Source organism: Adiantum capillus-veneris, chromosome 14 (assembly GCF_014529385.1).
Source record: "Adiantum capillus-veneris isolate H3 chromosome 14, ASM1452938v2, whole genome shotgun sequence".
NCBI classification, from domain to species: Eukaryota; Viridiplantae; Streptophyta; class Polypodiopsida; order Polypodiales; family Pteridaceae; genus Adiantum; species Adiantum capillus-veneris.
In genome coordinates this window covers 147,886,821-147,910,016 of record NC_140944.1, presented here as the reverse complement: position 1 = coordinate 147,910,016, position 23,196 = coordinate 147,886,821, and the positions used below count along the sequence as shown (strand labels likewise).

At 46.9% G+C, this 23,196-nt stretch overlaps 1 protein-coding gene across 4 annotated transcripts in view; it reads left to right on the top strand.

The window, feature by feature from the left end:
- LOC147443326 (uncharacterized) overlaps positions 1-23,196 on the top strand; it is a 102,474-nt gene that overhangs the window by 936 nt on the left and 78,342 nt on the right. The window lies entirely within an intron of this gene.

Sequence of the window (23,196 nt, the reverse complement as noted above, 5' to 3'; positions counted from 1 at the left end):
TATATAACTTGACCCAAGTGGCAAAGAAATTAAGATGAAGACAATACATCTCTGGAAGAGATTCTAGTCATTGATGATAACTAAGGTGACATTCACTTTGGGGCATTTGGAGAGAGCTTTTGCTGCCACATTCTTGCTACTAGATGCAAGTAAGATCTGGAAGTGAAACATATAGAGGAAGTTTACCCATCCCATCTACTTCTTAGACAATTGCTTTTGGGTAAGGAAGACCTTGATCTTTGATGATTAGTCTTGATGACAAAATTAGCCCCAAGGAGGTAATATTTCCAAATAGAGAATACACATACCACATCAGTAAGCTCCTTATAGAAGTGTGCAATTTTGCATCTTTGAGGTGTCGATTTTGAAGCATCGCAGTGAACTCCAAAAGATTACTGTAGTTTGGGAACTATCAAAATAGGTCCATGACTCAAAAGGTACTTGGGTGTGTTAAAAGGCTTCCTTTTCATACTTACGATTAAACTGAGACTCAAGAGACAAGAACACTTGTTGAATTGATTTGATTGAATGAATAAAAACTGAGTACAATAGGCTCCTTATATATAGGAGACGAAGAATCACATTGAAAAGACACGTCTCATGGTGGAGAGACATGACTGTAGACGTAAAGAGACATCCTTTGGACAAAGAGCTGCAACCATTGGTTGAAGGGGTGTGACCAATCGTTGAAGGTTGTGGCTTTGGTGAAGAGGCATGTCTCTAGAGCAGCGTAGGGGTCCTCCTTGGCATGTCACTTCTTGTATCTGCAAGTAGGACTAGGTGTAATAATGTAACATAGTCACAATCGTGACATTCCCTCCCATTTATAATGAGAGTCTCGGGTAAAGAAATGACTTTTGGTGTTGATAGAATTCTGGGCAAGGATTGAATCTCTGAAAATCTTCACTCTTTGAGTTATTTGGAGCCTTTGCCTTGAACTTTTGCTTCTTACGAAGATTTTTTTTTTTGATTGCTAAATCCCATGTCATTGCATCATTCAAAGACTTTTTAGAGGAATGTGTTAGCACCACTAATCCTCACACACAAGATGCTTTTGCTGAACTAATGCACCAGTGACATTAAACTATATGTTGGAATCTTGATCGCATATTTCCATCTCATCAACACTAGAAGTGTTCTTTGATGACATAATAGTCTTTTCAAAAACTAAAAAGGATCATCCAAAGCACTTTGACACAGACTTCAGTGAGTTACAATGTTTGTAATGATAATAATAATAAAATGCTCCTTATTGGACCCTTCTTGTAACGTATATAATCAATTGACACAAGACTTCAACCATTGATAAGTTCTACTCGCTATCATGATGACATCTCCTTTAGATACCCAAAGATTGGAACCTCATAAGACCAAAACTTGGTGGCTCAAACAAATTCCCAATTGTAGACTTACCCTTGTTCATTCTCGCATGAGATGTAGACGTGGAACATCTTGGTGGTGCCCTTCCTGCTGGCTCAAGTGCAATGAGCAAATGGTGCTTACAATTGAGCAGAAAGGAAAGTCTAGTAAGGATGAAGTTCTTAAGTAGATTAAGATCATATTAGTAATTGTGGAGAGGAGGTATGCCAATAAACTAGTGGTTTCCACGTGAAGGGGTCGATTGAAACAAAAATATAACTATAAGGGTCAGACCTATCAAGGGGAATACAACAAAGCTTAACCAAGTTGATTGCAACAAGAGATTGATCTTCAAAATCCTTCATGTGATGTAAGACTTTTGACTCAAAATCTTCCAAATAAGTGCGAAACATTTGGTGAAGAGGAAATCTTCTCAAGGCATTCTTCGGAAGGGGTAACTTTAAAGCTACTAATATTGGAGAGGATTTTGGATTGAGATTGTAATCATCTAACAATAATGAATCCCAAAACTCTTCAGAATCATCTTCAGAAATTGTCACTTCAAGACTAGCAATGGCATATCATCGTTCAACAAAGAGTCAAAGAAAGCATAATCGTCTTTATAGTGGTATCGTACGGTCTTGTACATTTTATACATGTACGACGATGTGCGGTACTAAATGAACTAAAAAAAGTTATGATGTACGATGACGTTACATACGTTCAAAATAAAAAAAACAAATAATTTTTAAGTCTAAGGCCTATGCCCTTAGGTTTAAACTTTATACTAAGAAACTTGACATTTGTACAAATTACAATTTACAATACTACAATGTAAAGAGTCAAGACTCGAGACTCGAGAATGAGCATTACAAAAACCAAAATGATAAGTAGGGAGTCAAGATGATACAAAAAAGTGGGGGACAAAGGAGTTACAAAGTACTCGAAAAGTGGCACACCATAATGGAGAGACTAAATAGTAAAGACTAAAGTATTAGGTCTAAGAGCTTCTAGTCACTAGTGCTCTCATCATCTTCTCTTCCGAGCTACGCTCATCAACATCATCCTCTTCCTCACAAGAGTCGAAGGATGACGGCTCATAATCTCCATCACTAATGAGATTGCCTTCATCATCATACTCTGGCTCTCTAGGCTCTCTTTGCTCCATAGTGATGGCTGCCACACGAGCCGCTTCCGGAGCCTCGCCGCACGTAGATCCTAGGAGCCTCCATGGGTGTTGTTCATGTAAGGTGCAACAGAAGTGAATGTTGAACTTTGCTCAAGATTAGTGCTCCGAACTGTGCTCAAGGGTTCCTTACGGAAGGGAGAGCCTTCCGTTCCTTTAGTGAGAGAGTGCAAATGATCACAAATAAAGTGGGTAAACACTGTGCATGAAGGTGCTGAGACTGAGAGATAGAGAGAGAAGAATACGACACCAGAATGTTGTCAAACCCTCCTGCGAAGGCCCCACTCTCTATGGCAAGAGCGGTCTACTACTGATTGCACAAATCTCTACAATGCAATGGACTTGCCGGCGATGTCGATGACGACGACGAGACGGCTTGAAAACTGAAAACGCTACGGGCTGAAATCTACAAATCTCATATTTGCTGAATTTTGACTCTATGTCGATGATGACGGCGATGACGGCGATGTGACGACGACGCTTTGAAAACACAGATGCTGAAATCTGCGAATAGCGGGCTGAATCTGAAAACATTGGCTGATCTGACCGTGCGGCGAGGATCTGCTGCAGGAAGGTGAGATCTGCGAGGTTTGGGGGCTGTTCTGCGGTATCTATAGGCTGAAAATTGAAAACGCTGAAGCTAGGGCTGAATTTGTCGCGGAGAATCTGTAAAACCCTAGGCTGATCTATTGTCCTGCTGCAAAACGCTAGGTTCTGCTGTCGCTAGGCTGATCTGCAATGTTGAAAAACGCTGGGGCTGATCTGCATTGGATGAAAAACGCTGGCTGGTCCTTGTGGCTGAAAACTCTAGGTTGCCTGCCGGGGAGTCGCCGGGGAGTCTTGTTGAGAAGGTGCTCTGTTGGACGCTTGGTCCCAACTCCCTCTTTTGCTAGATACTGCTAGCGCTAGCTTTTCTTATATACATCCTGAGTCAAATTGCTCTACCTAGTTTCCCAACAAAGTCACTTATTAATAATAAATGCTACCTGCGGGGCCTCTACTGCAACTCTCTGTAATCGTCCCCCACCCTGAAGCTCGAAGAACAGGGTTGGGATAGTCTCTGAGCAAGCCCTGACTGAAATGAGAACCTCCAGTCGTGTGAAGGCTCCCATCCACCGGGGTGCTACTGGCTCGAGAGGCGTGAGCCAATCAGCTGGAACTGACTCTGAGATGTCCTGACACATGCTCTGAACCCCTCTCATGCCCTGTAGTTGGACAACCTGCACCTCCTCTGACAAACCTGTGAACTCTAGCCAGTCACCTAGAGAGCGCTCTGGACCTGCTGCCATGGGACCCCAAGAAACATGAGGCCTACTCCCAAGCAAGTGGCCTCGCTGAGTGCTAACCAAGGGGTTCCAGACGAGGGGCTGCCGTAGGCGCTCCTCTGTGCACGTCGGCTGTCTCTGCTCTAGGCCACGCCGTAATAGCTCCCAAGAGCGAAGCAAACTCACAGCGAATCGGTCCTCCAGTCTCCTGCTCAAACCAACTCGGTGCAACTCTGTAAAGATCCATCTGGTCGAAGGTTGCCAAGGGCCTCCTGACTGAGGCACCCTGGCACGAAGCCTCTGCAACAAGAACTCCTTCCAGGGCTCCTCGCCTGGAAGAAGTTCTCTGACGACGAACTTCCCAAGAAGGGCTCTGCTCTGCTATGCTGGATCAATGATCCCAAGCCCTCCCTGAGAACAAGGAAGTGTGATGACCGACCAAGCCACCTTGGCTCGGGCAATCTGAGTGTCGCGACCTGACCAAAGGAAGTTCCTGATCAGCCTCTCTACCTGGCTGATGCAAGCACTCGAGAAGATCCAGCAAGAAGTGATGTACCACATAGTCGCCAACAACACCTGGTTGGCAACTACTACTCTACCAGCTAGCGAAAGTCGTGCTGAGCTCCAATGTAACAGCTTTCTCCTGATGGACAGGAGAAGAGGAGCAATCTGCTGCTCGGGGGACAAATCCAAACCAACCTGACAACCCAAGTACCGAACTGCAGTCCATGAAGGAATCCACCTGAAACCCTCTCCTGGCATCCAATCTGGCACAGGAGCACTACCAACCGAGAAAGCCATTGTCTTTCTCCAGTTGATCAGTGCGCCCGATGCACAGCAGAAGGTCTCCAAAGCTTGTCCACATCTGTGTAAATTGGCCTCCTGGCCCTCTAAGTACAAGGCTGAGTCGTCGGCAAACTCAGCGTCCGGAAGCTCATCTCCCCGTATAGGGAGTGCTAAGCCCCTCAAACCAACCTGCTGTGACACCAAAAATCTGCTCATCGCCTCCGCATAGAACAGAAAGAGAAAGGGGGCAAGAGGACAACCCTGTCTGACCGATCGTGTGAGCATGAAGCGCTCACCTCTACCCCCTGCCAAAAGCACTTGACTGTGAGCCTGTCTGTACAAAGCTGACACCCCACTGATCCAAGCCTCTGAGAAGCCCATCCTGCATAGCGTGCCCTCTAGAAAGTCCCAGTCAACTCTGTCGTATGCCTCCTCAAAATCGAGAAGAAGAATCACAAGGTCCTCCCCACGGAGCCGTGCAAGGGCAGAAGCCTCCCAAAAAGTGAAGATGTTGTCAAGGATACTGCGTTCCTTGACAAAACCTGTCTGAGTCCCATGTATAAGGCTCTCCAAAAGTGGCTGAATCCTCAAACTCAGAGCCTTGGCAAGAATTTTGTAGGCTGAGTTGAGAATGGTGATGGGGCGCCACTGTCGAATCTCATCCAAGGAGCCACCCTCCTTTGGAATGAGGTAAATCAGGCCCTCACTCATGCTATCCGGCATCACTCCTGTGTGTAGAATGTACTGAAAGGCACTACAAAGATCTGGGCCAAGCAAGTCCCAGTACTCCAAGAAGAAGCTGGGAGTCAGCCCATCCTCACCTGGACAGCTACCGCGAGGGAGGGCCCTAAGAGCCTTGTGCAGCTCCTCAAGCTGAAGAGGTAACTCAAGCCTCTGCCGCATCTCCTCAGTCACAAGACAAGGCATCTGTGCCCAAACCTGCTCCTTGCATGCATCCTGTCTCTCTGACTCGGGCTCAGCCGACAGTAGCTCACGGTAAAAGTCAGTAGCAACTGCACGCATATCCTCTGGCTCACAAACAACTGACCCATCGGGTCTCCCCAACTGATTGACCTTGGCATGCGAGTGCCGAGGTCCCACTGTCTCAAAAAAAACACCGGTCACTCTGTCACCCACCTGAGTCCACTGAGATGCCTGTCGGTGAAAGGCAAACTCATGGCGCCTCTCCTCTGTGCAAGCAAGCTCCTGTCGAGCCTGCTGTAACTGCTCCTCCAACCATGGACTGTCTGGATGCTGCTCCTGCATCCTCTGTAGTGAAGCAATGCCTCGTCTGAGACGCTGCTCCTCCTCTCTCGCTGCAGCCCGTCGAGCCAGAGACTCCTGGAGAAAGAAGTGGCTAAGCTGAGCTAGGCCTGAGGCCACTCTGTTTGCAGGTGGAGCCTGGCTGTCCATGCCCTCTGTCCATAGAGCCTCGACCCTCTCTCTGAGTGCTGAGTCCAACAAGACCCGCTCTGGGATGCGAAGCATCGTGCTCCCACTCCTCTGCCTGTCTGCCACTGTGAGGATCACTGGTGCATGGTCCGAGAAGGATGTCCCTGCCAGAATGCCCACTGATCCCCCCAAGTCACTGAAGTGGTCACTAGTGTAGAAGCGATCTATGCGCGATAGATTCACTCCTCCCACTCTGCGGTCCGATCTAGAGAAGGTAAGACTCTCTGGAGGCCTCACAAAGCCAGAATGCTGCCATGTATCCGAGACCCTCAACGTCATACAAAACCTCTCCCAAGCTGCTAACTTGACTCCATGCACAGTAGCATGGCTGCCTCCGATCCTGTCAGAAGGGTCCTCCAACATGTTGAAGTCCCCTCCTACACACCACTGGTCAACCTGAGGCAAAGACTCAACAATCTGTGACCAAAACTCTGCACGAGCACTCGCCACATTGGGCGCATAGATGTTCAGGAAACCCACAAGGCTACCCTGAACCTGCATAGTAATCCACTGAACCCTGCCTAGTACAATAATCCCTCTGCCCACAATGGCCTGCTGTAATGAGTCCGCAATAGTCATACATACCCCACCCTGGATGCCTCCAGGTCCAAAAGCAGCTGACCAAAATGTATCATAGCGTCCACGCAAAATCTGACCACATCGCCGAATGCGGCTCTCAGACAAATGGTGCTCCTGAAGCATAAGGAGATCAATCTCTCCTCCCACAAGGCAACGCTGAAGCTCCTGACGCAATCGGCCCCGCTGTCGCTGAAACTGGGGCCCTCCTAGTCCCTGCACGTTCCACGAGACGATCCTCATGGGGAGCGAGAGAGAACAGATGCTGCCGCAGCAGCAAGACGAGCTATCTTCGAAGCCAGCTTGGATGGGGAGTAATCCGCATCCGAGCGTCCTCTAGATAGGCGAGACTGCAGTGAGTGCCTGGTCCAAGCCCAAGCAGAGCGAGCCGTGCGTAAAGCAACCTCCTCCGTCTAGGAGTCCTCATGAATGAATACATAGCAAGGCAAACACTACGTATCAGCAAAAAAGTACACCACAATGTGTCTACATCCTGCTGAGTCTGGGGGTGTCACCGCAAACTTGGCCAGTGGCCACAAAGTCTGCAGCAAATCTGCAACGTCAAGTTCTCCCATGTGGTGAGAGAACTCAAGAACCTGTGTATGTAACCATCCCACCACTGAGTCGAGGGACCACTCTGTCTCAGTCCTGCCACAGAGGGGGAAGGAGAAACCAACTGCCGAGTCCAAGGCCTCTGTCCCCCTAGCGGCGAGGAACAAAGCGTGGACTCTGAAGCAGGCTGCCTCGTGGTCTGCTGCGGAATCGCCAAGAAAACGAGTAAACCCGTAATCGAAGAAATCCCAGCGGCGTCGGAGGTCAATGCTCGTCAAACCACGAGGGATAGCTGCAAGAGAAGATGTCTGAATCTGCAGAGGGGGCCGCATGAAGGGCTGACCCTCTCTCGCTAGGCGACTTGTGGCAAAGGCGCTGCCAAGAGATCTCCTAGCCGCCGGCGAGGGTCCAGTCTCCTGAGCCGACTGTGGTACTGAAGCAGGAGGAGGGGAGCAGGGGCTGGGGGGGGCGGGGGAGAGGAGAAGCGGGGTGGGGCGGCAGACATGGGGGGGGGGAGGTGGGGAGTGAGCAGTAGCAGAGGGTGGGGGAGGGCATGAGGAGGAGGAGGGGAGATCGGAAGGCGGAGCGGATGGCGAGGGTGAAGCGGAGGTGGAGGCTGGCGTAGGAGGCTCCTCCTGCTCAAGAGGACCAAAGCGGTTCCCCGTGGGAACCCACTGCTGCCCAGTAGGCACCTGGGGGCCACTCTGAGTGCCAGGCTGTCGCTGTGGCCCCTGGCGTCGACGGCCACGGGCCTGCTGCCACCCCTCCTCCGCTGGAGCCCCAGGCTCGGAGGGTGGCGCTGAATCTGTGCTCTGTGTCGCTGGCTGTGGTTGCGGCCCAGCCTTGGCAGGCTGGGGCTGAGGCTGGGGTGCGGGTCGTGGTCTCCTCCGTGGACAGGCCTTTGCTAGGTGGCCCATCTGTCTGCAAATGAAGCACTGGTTCGGGAGACCCGAGTACTCCACACTCTGTCTAAACCAACCCCCACTCACCCGAGGCAGAAGGATGACCTTCGGGAGCGTGTGGGTATCTCTGACCAAAACTCGAACTGAAGGGATGCCAGCCGCCTTGGCAGCTACTGATGCTGCCGTACGAGGTGTCTCCAGGACAGTTCCGATGGCGGAGCCAATCTTGGAGAGAAGTGGAAGGTACTCCCTTCGTAAACCCGGAAAGCAGACTGAGATGGGGATGTCCGCCTCCTCTACTAGCACATCCGAAGACGGGTCAAAACCATGTCGCCACTGTCGAAAGTCGGCGCGAGATGCTCGGATGGCCAATGGACTCATAGCTATGACCTTGGAGGCCATCTCGGAAGTCTCGAACTCAATTTGGTAGTACCCCCGTCCGAGAATCTGGACATCCAAGATCTTGCCCACCTCTGCGAGGAGGCGGGCCTGGAGAAGGTCTCGCAGCTCTCCTCTGCTGGGACGAGTGCCGAGAACCTTGCAGATGACAGAAGTCACCTGCAAGCGTTCTACCTCTGCGGCAAGACTCGCTTGCTCTGTCGGCAAAAGAGCAAGTCGAATGGTGGGCTCAGCGGGGTCGGGCGAGGGGGCTTCAGGCGAGTCCCTCTGTGGCGGAGCTGGAGCCTCCATCTGTGTCTACTGCTGAGTCGAAGAAGCGGGCGGTGAAGAAAATCTGCAAGCGAGAACGCCAAGCACTTGTCCGAAGAAGAAGTGCTACAGAGCCAGGTGTAGAAGACCTTCGGAAGCGAGGAGGATAGGGGGGGGATGCGGGGACGGTTAAAGCTGTAAGCGAAAGATAATGGCTGCGCGGCGGGGGGGGGGGCACGGGGGAGGAAAAAAGGCCAAGGAATGGGGGATAGCGGGCGGAATTAGGGGCAGCTAGGGGGGCGAGGGCAGCGGGCAGCACAGGGGAAAGGTGGCGGGCAGGGCTAGGCTAGGGAGGCAGCGCGAGGGCAATGGGGCAGCGCGAAGGTGCGGGGGCTAGAGGCAGCACGGGAGCAGGAGGCAGCGCGAGGGTGAGAGGGAGGGGGGGTGAGGGGCAGAGATGGCGCAACAGCAGGGGGAGGGGGGGGGGGGGGGGGGTGCAGCAGCAGCGAGCCTACTCGAGATATCTTTCATTCATTCGGATCTTAGACCATGATTTATCGGCAATGTAGCTAGCAATCGCATCCAGATCCAATCGGGACCTCATCGATGTCCGATTGACTAACCCCTATTGCAACCATGTCTATTCGAGATCAATCAGACCAAAGTGCTGCAGTCATTTCGTCTATCAGTCCTTGCACTTAAAAGAAGTCAAGAACAAATCAGTATCATAATCAGGAATTCCATTTCATAAAGTCATACAGCAGAATATTGTCAGCTTTCAGTATCCCTGAAGCTCAAAGAGACATCAGTGACTCTAGTATCTAAATCAAGGCATTTGTTGACAAAGGAGCGGAGTGACTCCCCTCTTGTGCATCCCACTGCACCAGATCTCCGGCCAAGCTGAATTCTGGGTTCCGTTTGGAGTAGACTATGCTAAACCAAAAGCATCGAGGTAAAGTTTCACAGAGAAGATCCTTCTCAAACACGGTTTGCAAGCGAAAGAAAACCCCAAGACCCTCAAGAACCTCAAGACCTCAAGAACCTCAAGACCTCAAGAACCTCAAGAACCAAGACCCCCAAGAACCCAAGTTCCTCGTGAACTTAAGAACCCAAGACCACAAGAACCCACAAGAACCCACGACTTCAGAATGATCATCACTCGAAGCGGCATGGATACTTCGTTTGGAGGTGATGAGCATGAGAGAGGCGAAGAAGAATTTTCCCCACCAGGAGGTTTTTCTGACCCTTCCCCATCTACGACAAGGATTGCACTAACTCCTATGGAGGCTTTCAACAAGAGGATGATGGACAAGAAGTTAGAAGACAAAGCAAGAGATGCCGAACGAAAAGCAGAATTAGAGCGTGACCACGAAGAAAAGATGGCAGCCATCGAGCGCCAGTACCAAGAAAGAATGGCAGCCATAGCGCGTGAGAGCGAGCAAGCACGCTTGGAAGCCAAAGCAAGAGAAGCAGAATTTGATCGTGAGAACAAAGCCCTCAAAGAACAAAGCGACCGACACAACAAAGAGTTCTGGCGACTCTTTTCTCAAGTTCATGCACATATGCAAGAGACTTGGGGAAAGGAGACTCTCACTCTCTTCTTCTCCAAAGCATGACACATAGGATTTGCATGATTGTGAGAAGCATGATGATTTGAATGACAAGCATGATGGTTTGGATGACAAAGATAAGCATGATGATTTGACTGATATTGCTAAGCATGATGATTTGGATGCCAATGACAAGCATGATGATTTGCATGATCAAGATGTGATTTCTCACGAGCATGATGATTTGCATGATCAAGATGTGATTTCTCACAAGCATGATGAGTTGCATGAAAAAGATGTGATTGTTCACAAGGATGATGTGTTAGTGGATGCTTTTTCTAGCGAAGCTAACCTCGTTGTAGATTCAGTCAATCACGAAGAACTGATCTTGGCTTTCGAGTCGAGGTCCAAAGAACCCCCACAGGACGATTCGATCATTCAAGATGAATCGATCTTGGCTCTCGCGCTTAGGTCCAAAGAACCCTCACAGGAAGTATTATGTGTTCGCATGATTGATACGCACGTATTGTTCGAATGTTTCATTCGTGATCGTTGCCTGTATTTTAGTCAGCATCGTTATGTGATCCCTTTTCCTAGGCATGACATATTGTATGTTGAGCACGTTTCTCTCATGGATGAGCACGAATATATACGGATTGTTCATGAAAAGCTGAAAAGTTTGTATGTAAGGGAGTCACATTCCATGTCTCTTCCTTGGCATGACAGTTTCCGAAAGAGCACATGATTGTATGAGCACCAAGCATGGGCATTTCCATTGTGATTTGCCACAGTTGATTGATTTCGATCAAACAGAAAAGATTCGACCTCATTGTTTGCACGTGTTTGATGAACGGTTTGTCACTCCGTCTCTTTGTTCATCCACAGTCTTTAGAGAAGACAAGATTTTTTTCCTTCACTTTACATGGAATAGGTATGTTCATGGGAGATGGTTTCAGGAATTTTCAGCCATGGAGATTCTTGAAGACGAAAGAAGCAGGTCTCTAGACGAAGTTGAAGCATCGAAGGAGCCACAGAAGACTTTGTGTCGCTTTCGGCGCAGCCCAAAGAAGCAAGCGTTGCAGACCTTTATGAAGTTCAAGTACCCCATGACCCACACATCAGAGTGGGCCGGCGAAGAGTCCCTTCCAAGATTACGGATGCTGTTGGCGATCTCCCTCGACGCCATACAGTTCGGTACCAATACCTCACTTTGAAAAGGAGGGGATGTCACGTGACACATCCCAACCCTATGTGTCCGTGGACAAGCTGTCGAGTGTATCATTAATCCTAGGAATCGGAAATCTGTTCTTGATGGTGATTTTGTTGAGAGCTCTATAATCGATGCACATTCTCCAAGATCCATCTTTCTTCAAAACCAGCAACACTGGAGAGCAATACGGTGAAGTACTAGGCCGGACAAGACCCTTTTCCAAGAGATCTTTCACTTGGTGCATAATCTCTTCATTCAGTGCTCGGCTCACACGATAAGGTGGCTGGTTCGGTGGCGTGCTTCCAGGTATCAAATCAATGGTATGATCTTCAGGACCTCTAAAAAGCAATCGGCATGAGTGTGGAGAAAAATCTTGGCGTTCTTTTGTTCAGGTCAAAACATATTCAACCTTTATCCATCGTTCAGTTCTCTCCCAAAAGAATGAGTAAAGAAACTGAAGTTCATCAAGTACAATCTCTGAGCCCTTCATTTGTCAAAGTCGCTTTCTCAGCACAGCAGTCAACCACGGCGTAGTTCTTGTGGTACCAAGGGATTCCGAGTAGAACGTCACTCGCGTGCCTTGAACACCCCTGTCATTGCAAACGAAGTTTACCAATGCTGGCTGTAATGGCAACATCCCGTATTCGGGTGCCAGTCGAACTACCTCTGCTTGTGGCCTCAGCCTGTCGGGCGTAATTCCAAATCGAGCCGCCAATTCCAAGTGAAAAGAAGTTTGGCCTTGGCTCCTTCAAAAGAGCTTCCTGATCCTTCACTTTGCCCCAAAAACGGCAAAGCTTGTACTTTCATTCATTTGATTCGGTTCAGGTTCCACGCCATGTGGTACCAGTTCTGCTTTTTATCTGCCTTTTCTGCCACGTATCTCAGCTGCTTTAGAACTTTTTGGCCTTTCTTCATCTTGTTCATTCGGTGCCTTGTTAGGGCATTTCGCGGAGATATGTCCATGTTCCCCGCATCCAAAGCACTTCCCCTCCCTGATGAAGCGAGCTCTCTCCTCAGGAGTAAGCTTGGGTTGTGCATCCTTTTTTTCCTGGGTTGCTCTTTCTCTTTCTACTTTCATTCGCTGAAGTCTGTTCGGCTCGTTGTGTCATGACCTCATCGGTGGGGTAGGTCAGACTGCCAGAGTGAATGGCAAAGCCCCGTTTCGCATGACTGATCAACTCCTGAATAGAAGCCGACTTACGTTCCAAGTAGTGATCTCGGATCTCTGTAGGTAGACCCAAGGTAAACCGCTCAATCTGTTCTCTGCACAAGATCTTCTTGAATAAAGAGGCGGGTAGAAAAGAGCTCCAGAATCTCTCGCAATAAGTATCCACTGTATCCCTCATGGTCATCCGAAGATGGTTCCAAGCAGCTCGTATATCGCGTTCATACTCTTGCGTCAGCCAAGAAGAAATAAAAAGCTTCTTAAATTTCAGCCATTTAACTGGCGCGGTCTTGTTTAAAAGAAGCGTGGACCACCAAGTTCGAGCATTCCCCGTAAAGTAAGAGGTAGCTCTCCGAATCTTGGAGTGCAAAGAGTAGCGTCCTCCCGCGAAAGCAATGTCAAACTGGTGTATAAAAGACAAAGCCTTTGAAGCATCTGAGTATCCTGAAAAAGTATCAAATTTGATCGAGTGTCCACCTTCCTTAAAACTCTCGGACTTTCTTGCTTTTATCTTCCAGAAAGTCATACTGGTTGGCTTTATAAAAATTCTTCTTGTTCGCATAAAAGTTTCCGTCATCGGAGTCTGAACTGTCTGTAGACGAGTCCTCAGTAGAACTATCAGTCACTGGGCGAGACTTAGACTTCTTTGCCTTTTTCTTGCCCTTTCCGAAGCGTTGTTTCTTGCTTCGCTTTTTGCCTTTTCTTTCTTCTTCTCTCGAATCTGAAGAGCTAGAAGAACTGTCAAAAGAAGAAGAAGAAGAAGAAGAACTGGGTACTCCTTCAAATCGAACACGCTTCTTCTGTTTCTTTGCTTTGTCAAATGTCGACTGACGACCCAAATAACCCGGGAAGTCAGTGCCTTTCTTCTGCTTTTTGCCGTGCTTTCTGGCTTTCTTTTGCGCGTCAAAAAGCTGAGCAATCCGTGCATCAACCACCTCTTCTAATTCCTTCTCTGAATATTTCTTGTGAGCAGAAAGTTTCTTGAGAGCGGGTTTCGGGGGTGGTGTTGTGGTTTTCTGCCACTGCTCGTGCACTTCCTGAAAAGAAGTCTTACTCATATATTTTGCCAATTTTGGGTCCTTCACATTAGAAACTAGTAGGAAAAACTCTTGCATGCATTGATCTCTCTGCGCTTCACGCTCTAATCGTCTTTCTTCGCGCTCGCGTTCCAATTCTGCTTTCTTGCTTTGTGCTCGCTGCTTTTCTTTCTTCGGCCGCCAATCGTGCTTGCTCGTGCTCACGCTCTATGGCTGCCATTCTTTCTTTGTGTTCACGTTCAAATTCTACCTTTCTTTCTTCACGCTCGCGTGCCAAGGCAGCGCATTGCGCTTCTTGTTGTAACTTCATATCCATCATCGACCAAAGCCTCCATAGGATTTGGTGCAATCCTTGGCGTAGATGGGGAAGGGGGAGGGTCGGAAAAACCTCCCGGTGGGGAAAATTCTTCTTCGCCACTTCCATGCTCACCACCTCCATGCGAAGTATCCATTCCGCTTCAGGTGATGACCATACACTGAAGTCTTGGGTTCTTAAGTTCATGAGGAACTTGGATTCTTGTGGTTCTTGGGTTCTTGAGTTCTTGAGTTCTTGAGGTTCTTCTTTCGTTTGCAATCTATGTTAGAGAAGGATCTTCTCTTACCCGAGCTCTTCTCTTTCCCGCGGACGCACCCCTTGGCGGCCTTGCGCTCACAGCAAGGTTGCTTTTTCCGACCTCAGTCGATTGGCCGGCCGCTAAGTGCACGGTTTGCTCTCAATGAGTGAAAAGAGAAACAAGGGAAGGTTAGACAAGCCCTTCTTTCTCGGGTTTCCTATCACTCTTCAAAAACACGATTAGGAATCGACACGCCCAGTGGACTTGGGTAACGTGCGACCGCAATAAGCAAAAAAATTCTTGTGCTTCTTTCCTTGAGTGATACAGGACACTGCCAAAGCTTTGATACTAATGTAAGGTGCAGCGGACATGAATGTTGAACTTTGCTCAAGATGAGTGCTCCGAATTGTGCTCAAGGGTTCCTTTGCCTTGCAAATGATCACAAATAAAGTGGGTAAACACTGTGCATGAAGGTACTGAGACTAAGAGATAGAGAGAGAAGAATATGACACCAGAATGTTGTCAAACCCTGTAACAGACTTGGACACTCCAAGTCAAGAATCAATCACGACAGCACCAAATAACTGTTGGGTTAAAGGCCCAAATGCCCCCTTTATGTATAGTTTTAAAGGTTATTAACCTTTGGCCAAATTCACATTGAACTTGGCCACTAACTTTACATTGGTCCCATACTTATAATAAAGGGAAGTGAGGAGCCCAAATCAACTTACTCATTCTTCCCCTTTCAAAAATCGTGCGCTATCTCTCTCCCTCTCTCTTCGTTCTCTAGCGCTACCCCTTTGTAGGCCTTTGCCTCCTCTGCAAGTCACAACTCCTGCACTTCTTCGCTTGCTCTATCACTTGCGCACATCGCCGCGTGCTCATCAATTGGTATCAGAGCCAAATTAGGGTTTGCTCCCAAACCTGCAAACGCTGATTTTCAGCCAAGGACGTCAACTTTCACGCAAGATTTTGCAATTTCATCGTCAAAGGACTTGTCCCCGGACACTAGAGAGCTCCCGGCAAGTCAAATTGACCTAAAACAGGTTGAAATTAGGTCAAAATCAGCAAATTACAGGTTATGACAGCAAAATACAGGTTTTGCAAATTATGTATTAAGGTGTGGGAACATCTTTGCTAGGTCTCCGCGAAAACATTGAAATTGCCGAAAAACAGGTCCCAAAACAGATGTTTTTAGCAAATTTTAGATTTATGCAGGTTTTTGCAAGTGTATTCTTAACGCGACTACATTGGGGAAAGTGCAAATTGATGCAATCTACGCACATTTGACAAGTTTTGGCTATGTATGACCATTTGTGGCTCATTTTTGTGCAATTTGATGCTACAAATTGGGGCTTTTGCTCATACATGCTTCTAAAGGCTGTGCATTAGCCTCATGTATGTTCTGTGAGGTTAAAAACAACTAAAATTGTTGTTTTTGAGCATAAATTCACTCGTTGAAATTTCCTGCGCATAAATTTCAGAAATTGTTTTTTGTGTCTAAATCGACCTATTTTGCCCGAAATTGCTCCTGTGACCATTTGGAGCTGGAGTGCACACCTCTGTGAGGCTATACTTCGATTTTTGTGCATTTTGCCCAAAAATTCAGCGTTTTAGCCCTCTTATTCGTGCAACTATGGCCTCATCTTCTTCGGATGTGAAGAATCTCTTCGAGATTAGGAGGTTCGATGGAACAGGTTTTGACCTTTGGAAAGATAGGATCTAGGGAATCCTATTTCTTAAGGATTGTGAAGGGGCACTTGAACAGGTAAAGCCACAGAATATGACGGATGAAGCATGGGTTAGCCTGAACAGGAAGGCTGTTACATACATTAAAATGGCCATGATCGATGAGACGATCATTGATGTGATAGGTCTCACAAGTGCTTTTGATGTGTGGGAGAAGTTAAAGGAAATGTATCAGGATACAACGCCAGTCAACCAAGTGCATTTGATGCGAAAACTTGTTGGCATGCAACTAGATGAGTTCAAGAGTGCTGCAGAGCACTTGTCGTTCTTCGCAGGTACTTTGTCACAGTTACAGGATTCAGGCTTGCCTCCTTTCGATGATAAGCTGAAAGCTATCTTCTTGCTTATGACCTTACCTGAGTCACGGGAAACATTGGTGGTTTCATTGTCGAATAACCCCAATTTAACCTTTGATGGTGTTAGGGGTTCTATCTTGAATGAGGAAATCAAGAGGAAAGCAAGTGGAGAGTGTCACAAACGGGAGCGCATAACAATATAAAATATACTCAGATAAATAGAATTTATCTCTTATTATTGAAGCCAAATGATATAGAGAGAAATAGATAGAGAGAGAGTGAGAGTGAGAAGATCGACACAGTACTGGGGACCAGAAGATGGGCTGGTTCCCACCCCCCCCCTTAAAGAGAATTCTTTATTAGGGAGAATCTTTTTACAAGCACAAGAACCGGAGAAAACCCCTCCGTTCTAAATCTCTGACTCGATGGTTGTTCCTTCCCGTAAGGGAAATCCGAGAGACAAGCTCTCAATCCTTTTTCCGTCTGTACTCGGAGTTGAGACTCCGCAGACAATTTCCGAATTCCGTTTCCGGAATTCCCAAGCGTAGGCCGAAGCCTTCTCGCTTCTCCTTCGCGATGAAGTACCTGCAAACACACACGCAAACACACGACAACAATTCGTATGGCGAATCCACAATAGGTACCTCTCGCTCTTGCGCGAAAAAAACGACTTCCGTGCTTCGTAGTGTCGCGATCTCTCGCGTCTTCTGGCGGCAGAGTCTTCTCTTGCTGGCGCTGGCAACCTCGCTTCAGTGAGGGCATGTGGTGCTTTTATAGCTCCTTCACCACGACACGAATAGCTGCTCGCGGAGAGATCGCGGTCGTTTTTTTTTTTTTTTTTGGTTCTACCCGAAATAGGGAGAGAGAATTCCCTAGCTGGTTTTGTTGCTTTATCTTCTAAGTGGTTCCCCACTTATTAAGTGGACGGCCGGCATATTTTTTAAAATTGGTATGAACCTGCCCAAAAACTCAATAAAACCTTATAAGTTAAAATCAATGCTTTCACAACACTTCCCAGGCGTCCCTGGATGCAACCACATGCACGAATGCAATGCAAACATAGATTCCTCGCGGGAAAGCGTTTGCTCTTCCAGGAAAACTCGTTAAAATATTCCGCTTTTTAAGAAAAGCTTCTCAGAACCCATCTTTATTCTTGTGCTTGCGTCTTTACGCGTATTCCTCTTTTTGGTTCGGATTTCCTCTCGACTATAGATATCCCCTTTTCGATGCACCCGTCATCCACCTTGTGACGCATCAGGAATACCCATCACCTAGTCCTTTCCTACCGAACTTACGGTACAATCTCCTTCACGATGCTCTATGTCACCCATCCTACGACGCATCAGAGATGTCCGTTCCCGGATGGTCGGATACTTCTTCCCGATGCTCCCTGTCACCCATCCGATGTGACGCATCAGAAGTACCCGTTCCTGGTGGCCTTACAGATATTCTCGTTCACAGTGCTATCGTCATTACTTTGAATGACGCACTAGGAATACTCTGTACTCGGATGTCTCCAGTGAGAAAAACCCTCTCACTTAAAATTCCAATAATTCATTTAGAATTATTTTTCCTTGTTGTTCCATGCGAGAAAACCTTCTCACTTATAAATCCAATAATTCATTTAGAATTATTTTTCTGTCAGATAAAGCCAATTTAGCAACATCCCTCTCACTTATAAACAGTTGTCCTCAAGTGTAGAGGTCCAACTGAGCTGCCGGGGAGAAACCGGAAAGATTCCAAATCTTGCTCAATGGTGAGTTGAGCTAGTCCTTTCTCAAAAGAGAACTTTAGAATTAAACTAAAAAAAAAAAATCAAAAATCCAATAATTCAATACTTAGCTTACCGGTTCATGTCCTTCCTCTAGTACCTCGAGGATATCCTTCACCAATCATCAAACTTACGAGCCGTGAAAGAACTCGTCATTCGCGTCTTTCCAACAGATCGAACGTTTCTTCATTCGAGTGTCTGTTAACTCAATTCCACCTTCTCAATCCAAGAAGAATAATCCTCTTAGAAATCAATCTAGGTATCTGTCCTTGCGCATAATCGTGCGTTGTTAGTCTAGAGGGTATTAAACGTCTTGTGTCCTCCCACATAGGGAATACTCAAGTCATAGAGCATTAAGCTCGATGTCTTTCTTCCACAATTTGCGATCACCTTAAAGAAGGTTCTTGTTCCAGGGCGTCGCTCAACGTAGGCGGACGGTTCCAGGCCGAAGATTCCTTGTGCACGACAGCACTTCCTTCCAATCGTTTCCTCCTTGCGAGCATCAATGACGCCTTGCAAAATCTCAGGCAGATAGGATTCTAGCCATATCATTTTGTGAACATAAGTTCAAACTCGGCCCACTTAAGGGCGAACACGCTTGAGATCTCAATGATGTTCTCCCATATGTGGTTAAGGTAATTCTTACCATGTTTAAAACGGTTGGCGAATTTGACTCTTACGAACATAATAGTTCGAATTTATTCAAGCAGCATGTAAATGCTACTTGACCTGCTCATGGAGAAACATATACCGCAACCAAAAGTTGCTACTGTAATGGTAAAAGCACATAGCGTACTCAATAATCAACGACCATCAGAAAACCTCTTCTCAGTAGAGAATCCTTCTACCGAACACATCTTAAATAGAGATTCTCGTGTCGGAATATCCTTGCGCATAAAAAGGCGCTTAAGAGAGTATAACAAACTCTCGTCCAATTCCTTGGCATAGGTCTGCATCTTCGTGTGTTATCCATGTACCCAAAGGTGTACATAATTCTTAAGCTGTGTTAGAGTTTTGGTGAACCTGGGAAATTACCTTCCCTTCGTAAGATCCTTAGAGCGAAGACGCTCAACTTGACGATCCCTTGGCTCGATCTTAGAGCAAAACCCGCTCATTAAATAACTAGGATTTCAATCCTTGGATTCCTCAAGCACAGGCCGTACTCGTCGCTTGTTCCTTCTCTCATAAAGAGAGTGTTCATTCACTTGTGCGAAAAGCACTACCATGTCCTCCCTGACCGAGTAGGGGTGTGGGCTTAAAGAGTATTTAAGCTTAATGAAATCTTTTCTTTGCTTGGAATCTCGGAATGGTTCCTTCCTTTCTGCCGTCCTACTCAGGGCATGGCATCCCTGCAACTCTTTTCCGACTCTATTTCCAGAGTCCTGTTCCTGCAGAACAACTCCGCTTTCTCGGACACGAAGTCCTTTCCTTGGGAATTTCAACTTCCGGATCACATCTCGAGAGTCTACCTCTCTTCAATCCATGGATCTGCTTCCCAAACTTGGGTACGAAACCCTTAGGCTGATCTAGCTCTAGTTCCTCAGAGCGCTTTCTCCTGCAAAGGCTCATGCCTTCCTCTGCTCCTACTCCCTCACGAAGAGGAGGTACACCTGCAATCAAATACTCAGAGATCATAACATGAAAATCGTTACCTTCAAAGTCTCAACGCTCGAAACGCAACTCGGTTCTCGAAAAAGCAATTCCCCGGAAGATATCTCTACATAGAAAATCCTCTCTTCCAATCCTACACACAAAAGAGGTGTGTTCTCGGGTTCCTTCTCGTAAATCAGCCCCGTCTACGACGTCTATGGGCTGAAAACAGAGAAAAACAGCAGCTTGTCGCGATGAAAACACGCTCCGTAGGCACTTCTTCGCGAGGAAACTCGCGCACTAGGTCTTGACGACATCTGGTACACTTGGGGCAGCCATGGGCATCACCGGCAACGTCTTCTTTACGGCTGAAGTCTGCAGCATCATCTCCTCCTTGCAAAGATTGGTCTTCCCTTACCAGGTAGGGAGTGTTGGTTTGTAAGGTACTTAAGCTTGATAAAAGTTGTTCTTTGCTTGAAAGCTCAGAATGATTCCTTCATAATTTCCTATCCACACTAGCAGGCAATTTGTTGGAGAACTACCGGATACCAGATCAATCATGGGCCTTCCGGATGGTTGATCAAACCAATTCATCTCAGAAAACAATGTTTCAAATTGATCCTACTCTCATAAATACGCAAGAGTGATTGTCCTGGTCAGACACATGCATATCTCGTGCATAAAAGCAATACGCATTTTATGAGGTCCTGAAAGATTTAACTTTGATCCAAGACCTACCCTCTCACTTAAAGTTTGAGGGTCAAAAACTCGGGAGTTAGATTGAATTCCCTTACTCCAAACTTTCTCTGGATAGCAATGTATCCTTCGAGGAGAGGTAACAAAAATTCATTGTTTCTCTGTTCAATGGTTCTCGTCCCACTGTGGGGATTAGATTCTATGTACACTGAGGTGTACACTTTTAGCTTGTATTGCTGACTCCACCATCTGCTGCAAAGTATCTTGCAGATGCGTTTACAAAATTCGGACAAAAGTCCTTCGTTAAATTTCTTCATCTTTCCTTCCTCAAAGAGGATCAAGATTGGAGCTACCTTGGCAAGAGTGAACAACTACTTGCTTTGACTCACTCGTGTTCCTATTGGGCAAACCCATCCCAATCTTCTTGGATGCCTTCCTAAAAGTGTAGAGGAAAAAAAATAAAAATAAAAAAATTTGTCGAAAAATTCAACCTTGAATTGAATCCAAGTCTTGTTGTAAGTTCCTTGCAGTGCTTTGGTATGCCACCAAGTACTTGCAATCCCCTTGAGGTGTTTGGTCACATGCCTCATCTTCAACGCTTCTCAGAAATTGCCGTTTGCAAAGGCAACTTCAAACTCTCGAATGACAGCGGTAGCTTTCGGGGCATATTCTCTTCCGTCAAAAGTATCAAACTTGATCGGAGGGTTCTGAGGTCTAAGGACCTTCTTCATATCCTTCTCGAGATGACGGGATTTCTAGACTATGGTTCTGGATTGATGCTCATGGATATCTTCTGAATTCTGAAGGATCTCGAGGATTCCGCTCCTTGGATTCTCTAGGTTCTTGAGCATCATGCTCTTGTTGCCTTCTCAGAGAATCCCAAGTCTTGTGTCGACTTCTTGCAGAGAGAAAAAAATTCCAACTCTACGAGCTTTTTCCTGCAAGACTTAGGTTTCCGCCTGCTTACTTCTCTCTTGGCTTGTCATGGCTTCTTCTCGTATCTTCCCAGAGTCGTCCTCCTTTACAGAGAAAGAGAGGAGACCATGCTCTGATACCACTGTCACAAACGGGAGCGCATAACAATATAAAATATACTCAGATAAATAGAATTTATCTCTTATTATTGAAGCCAAATGATATATATATATATATATAGAGAGAGAGAGAGAGAGAGAGAGAGAGAGAGAGAGAGAGAGAAGATCGACACAGTACTGGGGACCAGAAGATGGGCTGGTCCCCCCCCCCTTAAAGAGAATTCTTTATTAGGGAGAATCTTTTTACAAGCACAAGAACCGGAGAAAACCACTCCGTTCTAAATCTCTGACTCGATGGTCATTCCTTCCCGTAAGGGAAATCCGAGAGACAAGCTCTCAATCCTTTTTCTGTCTGTACTCGGAGTTGAGACTCCGCAGACAATTTCGGAATTCCGTTTCCGGAATTCCCAAGCATAGGCCGAAGCCTTCTCACTTCTCCTTCGCGATGAAGTACCTGCAAACACACACGCAAACACGCGACAACAATTCGTATGGCGAATCCACAATAGGTACCTGTCGCTCTTGCGCGAGAAAAACGACTTCCGTGCTTCGTAGTGTCGCGATCTCTCGCGTCTTCTGGCGGCAGAGTCTTCTCTTGCTGGCGCTGGCAACCTTCCTTCAGTGAGGGCATGTGGTGCTTTTATAGCTCCTTCACCACGACACGAATAGCTGCTCGCGGAGAGATCGCGGCCGTTTTTTTTTTTTTTTTTTTGTTCTACCCGAAATAGGGAGAGAGAATTCGCTGGTTGGTTTTGTTGCTTTATCTTCTAAGTGGCTGCCCACTTATTAAGTGGACGGCCGGCATATTTTTTAAAATTGGTATGAACCTGCCCAAAAACTCAATAAAGCCTTATAAGTTAAAATCAATGCTTTCACAGCACTTCCCAGGCGTCCCTGGATGCAACCACATGCACGAATGCAATGCAAACATAGATTCCTCGCGGGAAAGCGTTTGCTCTTCCCGGAAAACTCGTTAAAATATTCTGCTTTTTAAGAAAAGCTTCTCAGAACCCATCTTTATTCTTGTGCTTGCGTCTTTACGCGTATTCCTCTTTTTGGTTCGGATTTCCTCTCGACTATAGATATCCCCTTATCGATGCACCCGTCACCCACCTTGTGACGCATCAGGAATACCCATCACCTAGTCCTTTCCTACCGAACTTACGGTACAATCTCCTTCACGATGCTCTATGTCACCCATCCTATGACGCATCAGAGATGTCCGTTCCCGGATGGTCGGATACTTCTTCCCGATGCTCCCTGTCACCCATCCGATGTGACGCATCAGAAGTACCCGTTCCTGGTGGCCTTACAGATATTCTCGTTCACAGTGCTATCGTCATTACTTTGAATGACGCACTAGGAATACTCTGTACTCGGATGTCTCCAGCGAGAAAAACCCTCTCACTTAAAATTCCAATAATTCATTTAGAATTATTTTTCCTTGTTGTTCCATGCGAGAAAACCCTCTCACTTATAAATCCAATAATTCATTTAGAATTATTTTTCTGTCAGATAAAGCCAATTTAGCAACAAAGAGGGAGGCAGCTCTGCCAACATGGTTAGAGGCAGGACAAAGAAGAAGAATGTCTATGCACAAAGGAGTAAGAGTAAGAGTAAGGAAAGGGGAAATGCCAGCAAAGGCAAGGGTGATGTAACTTGCTATCAGTGTGGCAGAAAAGGTCACAAGAAACCCGATTGCAGGTACTACAAAGCCGAGTTAGAACGGAAAAAGAATGGCGGAGACAAAAAGAAAGAGAAGAAGGAAGTCAAGACAGATGCACAGAATAGCTCAAAGGACAAAGAGAAGGCCAATGT